We start from the raw sequence: 5,891 nt of genomic DNA on the forward strand, positions 1-5,891 counted from the left end.
GTTATTTTTTCCCCGCCCGTTTTCAGACACGTCCCGCCCATCCTGCGCTACGATTGGCCAACGCTCCCTACTCCCGCACTCTTATTGGCCCGCCAACTCCCGCCGATACAGCAAGCGGGGAACTATGATCCAATCGCGGCGCAGGAAGGCGCGGCTGGACGGAATACGGGCGTGGAAAGAAATAACATAACGCTCCGAAGCAGCAGCAGCAGCAGCAGCAGCATCATCCGGGTCCCTCTCCCTCCCTGCCCCTCCCTCCCTCAGCATCTCTGCGTTTGAGCTTTAGCTCTCCATAATCCTACTCTTTTCAGGACCTTTTCTCCTTTTTATTTTCTCTTTATAGAATGTGTATTCATGCGAGTTTCTCTTTTCAATGTTCCTCCCCACCTCCCTCATTCAGAGACTGAAAAATAATCCTCCTAGATATGTTTCAGGCCTCCCTCATTCCTACTGTTGCCTCCAGTTAGAATTTTGAGGCCTACAGGACAGACATCATGTCAGGAACTAATTGAATGCCTGCATTATTCTGATATGAGTAACTGGATGCATTTAGCAATGCCTGCTGAGGAAGGACTGTGTATATGTAAAGATCAGTACCAAGATATGAAATTTCATTTTTAATTTTTTTTTCAAACAATGCTGTGATTTGTGCAGTATTCAAAAAGCACTACTGTATGATGTTCTCAGTACCACCATGAAAACATGTTAGACATTCATTACAATAAACAAGTGTGGCACTGTGCAATTGTCAACACGTGAGCATGAGTCATTGGTTACTGTGTGAAAATGTCCACGTGTGTGTGTGTGTGTATGTAGGAATTCCTAGTCTACATGTATTTTGTATGAGCACAATAAATCTTATATAAAAATTATCACAGGCTGAGTTTGTTTTATTTAATATTCTCAATTTTAGAGAAACTAACAGTCATTATACCTTGAGTGTATTTTTTATTAATTTTTTATATCTGTGTGGTTACTGGAACACATGACAAACTTTAGGAAAACCTGACAATCTTTATATACAGTTCACTACATAAAAAAATAGCAACATTTTATCACCTACAGCCCAACTCTCAGACGCATGCCGGTTGTGGAGAGTAAGTAAAATAGTAAACAGTAAAATCAGCTGTGAAAACTTAATTGAAAAATGAACAAAACATTTTATTTATTTTTTAATTTTTTTAATTCAAAACTCTTAACTGAAGAGTGTTAAATGTTTTCTTACATAAAGAAATATTTGATGCGATTCACTGGAACTAACTACAGTAGTTTCTTCTTGCTGCTTCATTTGCAAATGACAAGTAACCATATGTTTGAGAAAAGGCAAATCTGTGGTCTTTTCCTGAACCAGCACCCCCTCCACAGTCGTTAAAATGGTTAACTCCAGTGCACAGTGCAGTAGAGAATGCAGGGACATTGGAGGACCCAACAACAAAGAACCTGGATGACATAACAGGAAAAGTTGGCTTAGGAAATGATGGTCCACCACTAGAAACCTCCTGTCCAGTTCACCGTCCACAAGTGGTGACAGAAGAGATTCTTACTTTGAAAAGGTGTAGCTGAGCTATCAGCAGGGTCACACTGGTTGACCAGTTTACCAGTGTACAACACATGCTGCTTTTGCTGGTGACCAGCAACACTAATCTATGCTTTTATCACAGCATCATTGTTAATTAAATGTGAATATCAGTACATGAACTGAAAAGCGCTATCAAAACAGATCAGCTTACATTTAAGGGAGATGTTTTCCTCTCATGAGGCTGTAGCCCCACTCTTCACACAGGCCTCGAAAGCCTCCATCAGCTCCTTACAGCCTTCTGCTCCTTTCCCCTGGACACTACAGGAGACACAACATCAGACATTGGCAAAGCCCAAAACATCATCTATTTTTTTAAATAACCTATAATTTTTTATAATCTCTGCAGCAACAAATAATGTAATATTTTTATATTTATGGAGTAGATCAAATGAATACAGCGTTGCGCTGTTCTTTAGGGCGCTGACACACCAGGGGCCCATTGCAAGCGCCCCTATCATTCTAGTGCATATATGTGAGGTTGTGCCACATATTTTATATCCTTTATGACTTGGATTATGTCACCAGCCAACAGTGGGTGAAGAAAATAAACCCATAAAATCACATTTATTTCCTGGGTACACGGCTAGCCCAGGCATCCTCCCTGATACTGTAGCTTATTGGAGAAAGAGTTGTGTTCATTATCTGTAACCTCTTATCCAATTTAGGGTCGCAGGGGTCCAGTGCCTACCTGGAATCATTGGGCGCAAGGCAGGAATACACCCTGGAGGGGGCGCCTTCACAGGGCAACACACACACACACTTTTTGAGTCACCAATCCACCTACCAACGTGTGTTTTTGGACTGGGAGGAAACCGGAGCACCCGGAGGAAACCCACGCGGACACGGGGAGAACACAGGAACTCCTCACAGACAGTCACCCGGACCGGGAATCCAGGTCCCTGGAGCTATGTGACTGTGACACTACCTGCTGCGCCACCGTGCCTCCCGGAGAAAGAGTTGTGATTTTGAATTCACATCAACAACACCCATTTCAGGATAGTGTTGCAAAACTGAATTACCCTCTGGAACTGTAGGGGGAGCCCAACAGCAAAAATATAAAGTCTTACCTAGTGTTCCTAGGTTTTGCACTGCTGCTACTTCACAAAAATCCATATAAATGTAATTTATTTGCATTTTAATAACATTTTGAATGTAAACTCAATTACATTTGGTGCAGCTAGCTAGACATTAGCTATATTAGCCTCACACAAACCTGAAACACAAACAAAACATAAGGTTGTGAACAGAAGTGCAACGACATTTCTTGTTAGCTACATTAGCATCATAGCTCCTGTACAAGACTGAGGAAGCTGATTTTAGACAACAGAATGATTTTGGCTGAGAAGAACTTCTCAAACTAGACCTATTAATTCACCAAATAAAAACTGCACTTTACCTAACTTTTTTCACACCATTGTTGTGCACATTGCTATGGGCCTTAATGTGATAAAATATGCCCTACTGATGCTTAGTTGAGCACATGAAGGCTAATTATTGCCTCGATCGATAATCTCAGACCCTGACACAGAGAGTCCTGTAATGTGACCTCTGTGAGGAAAGCTAGGGCACACCTCCTGCCCTCTTTCTCATGTCCTGCATATGAGGGATATTTTAGGGTGACTATATTTATGTTGTAGATATACATTACCTTGAGCTCCTGCTAAAAACAGCACTGTGTGCAGAGAGCGTGCTCTCTTTTATACATGGTTCTGAGCAGAAACAGACACTCATAATCATTAATGTTGTTCTATTAAAGGTGTAAAGGGTTAAAAATAGACCCTCAAGTCTTATAAACAACACAGCAATCACTGCTCAGTTTATACCTTTGCAGCTTCTTTATTTAGAGACAGGGACAGTTGTGAAAAGCGGGCTTGAGTGACCAGAGTGATGAAACACGATTTAATCACTGTCATTAAATGATTGCTGCATTTCATTAAGTAATGGGAATGTTAATCATTAAATGCTTGCAAATGATTACTGCTCAACAGATACACGCCTTTCACTGCACATTTTAAGGGTTTTTAACATGATGGAAAAAAAAATAATAAATCAAACAAACAAACAAAAAAGAACTAATGTATCTTCAGCAAGCGCTCATTTTTCTTCATACATATTTGGGTCTGTGGGTTGCCAGTTTTTTGTAATTACACAGACATTTGTCAGAATAATTATCTGTGTTATACAGTGCAGAATTCCCAAAAATAGTCGATGTTAAAGATAAACTGGAGAATTTCTTTAAGACTGCAGGCATATAAACTATAAACTGACAGTGGTTAAACCTATGCATTTACCGCACTTCACACACAGTGGTCAGTAACCATCAGGTCAACACCTATAACACCTCAGATTTTCACGCACAGAGTAACAGAGCAAGACAATAAATGAATTATAGGCCAATTCCATGAGGTGGTGTGGATCTAAAAACAGCAGCTGAAATTGATTTCTTAAATACCAGCTTCCTTAAATCTCCATTGCACCTTAAATGATGTGGCTGTTACAAACATGCAGTTTGACCAGGGGCGACCAAACCTTTGTACATGCTGTACACTACTGTAACTAATAGTCATGCAAAGTATTTTTGAAGTCACAGGCATGTAGAGGTTCAGACCATTTGAACATACCAGAAGAACATGCTTTAGCATAGCAACACATGCCGAATTTTCCACCTGCATCATCAATCCCAGTAAATAGCATGTTCTCCTGCTTTACGCCCTTCAGAAGGTTACATTAAACACATAAACCCTGTTAATAATCCACTAACTGAGTTTAATTTCTCAGTGCTGGTTCCTGAAAAAGCTGAGGTCTTGCACAGTGGTGTGGTGTAAGATAACACACAGCTGATAGCGATATGCCCTAACTGCAGGACTTAGGACAACTATTTAGCTAACGTTGTCACTCCACAGTGATCCTGTTCTTAAGGCCATAACTTTGTCCAGGAATCTTTTTTTTTTTTAGATCTTTAAATATTACAGAACGTCTTTTATATTTCACTGAAACTCAAGTTTACATGAGTTTCCTCTGACTCCAGATACAATCGATCGACTAAGACATGTTTGGGGTCCGAATTTTGCTTCTGTATTTTAGAGTTAGTGCTACAAGGCTAATGTTGCTAATAAACACTCCAAGTCAGTAGTCACCCAAATAACCTTTCTCAACCCACTGAACATGCATTCATGTCTTAATTAAGGAATATGATTAAGAAAAGTTGATTTTGAAGCTTACTCACAAATTTTGAAGTGCATTTCTGAACATTTGTGAAGACCTATATTTAGAAAGACTATTGGGATAACTATTGATATTCTGTGTTTATTAAATTTGCCTATTAAATTACGTAGCCTTTTAGTTCTAATTTTAAGTTTAAGAAGCAAAGTGCCTGCCTTCAATCATGTCTTCATGATCTGTCTTGTGAGTTAAAAATAACGTAAATATAAACCTTGACATATATAGGTATGAAGTGGCATAAGTAAAAGAAAGGTAAATGATATTAGCTTTCAAAACTGGCATTTAACTGAATTTATTGAGCACACATACTTAGCAAATCAGTTCAGCATGCAGTAGTACTGAGTGTGTGAATTTACTATGCTCAATGTTATATGTGAAATATTCAATACAATGTTAGTGAATTAATGAGCATTAATTCGATTAGACTACAGTTAGTTAGTGAACATTGTTTGTATGGAACTGGACCTCACCATTTGTCCACTTCCTCTTTGAGCACCTGGCACTGAGCAGGAACATCCGCAGACTCTGGCATGATGAGTGTGTGTATGTGTGTGCGTGTGTGTGTAAGAAAGAGATTTTTCTCTGGGAAAAGTCCTTCAGGAAAAAAAAAATAAAGGACGGAGGGCACAAATATATATGGGGAGAGTCCAGGGAGTGGGAGGGGAAAGGAGGGAGGAGAAAAAGAAGGGGATAGGGGCAATACAGAAGGAGAGAGAGAGAGAGCGAGAGAGAGAGAGAGAGAGAGAGAGAGAGAGAGAGAGAGGGGGTGTGAGAGAGATAGAGAGAATAAATGAAAAGAGAAGCTGATAGAAGAGCGATTTCCGGGGCCCAGTCACAGTGGCCTTGGCTGCAGAGACTGTGTGAGCAGATGAAGGGTGTCAGGTGGCATATGTAAATATGTCTATGCGTGCAGGACATCATGGCCTGTGTGTGTGTGTGTGTGAGGTGTGTGAGCTGGAAGAAATGCTTCAGGACAGAACGAGTAACACACATCTGCACACTCATGCTGACAGACGTTTGGGATTTCTGTGAGGAGAGTACAGAGGCCTAACATGTCCTGACATCAACTTTATGAGCTGTCAGATTCAGA

General features: G+C 40.3%; 1 long non-coding RNA gene across 1 annotated transcript; it reads right to left on the minus strand.

The window, feature by feature from the left end:
• Nucleotides 1-1,304: 1,304 nt before the first annotated feature.
• LOC136691281 (uncharacterized) lies at nucleotides 1,305-5,381 on the minus strand. Its single transcript, XR_010801869.1, has 3 exons — nucleotides 5,272-5,381; nucleotides 1,731-1,837; nucleotides 1,305-1,440 (listed from the first exon to the last, which is right to left on the minus strand). It is a non-coding gene; the product is annotated as an uncharacterized lncRNA (long non-coding RNA).
• Nucleotides 5,382-5,891: the final 510 nt, after the last annotated feature.

This window comes from Hoplias malabaricus, chromosome 3 (genome assembly GCF_029633855.1).
Source record: "Hoplias malabaricus isolate fHopMal1 chromosome 3, fHopMal1.hap1, whole genome shotgun sequence".
Taxonomy (NCBI): domain Eukaryota; kingdom Metazoa; phylum Chordata; class Actinopteri; order Characiformes; family Erythrinidae; genus Hoplias; species Hoplias malabaricus.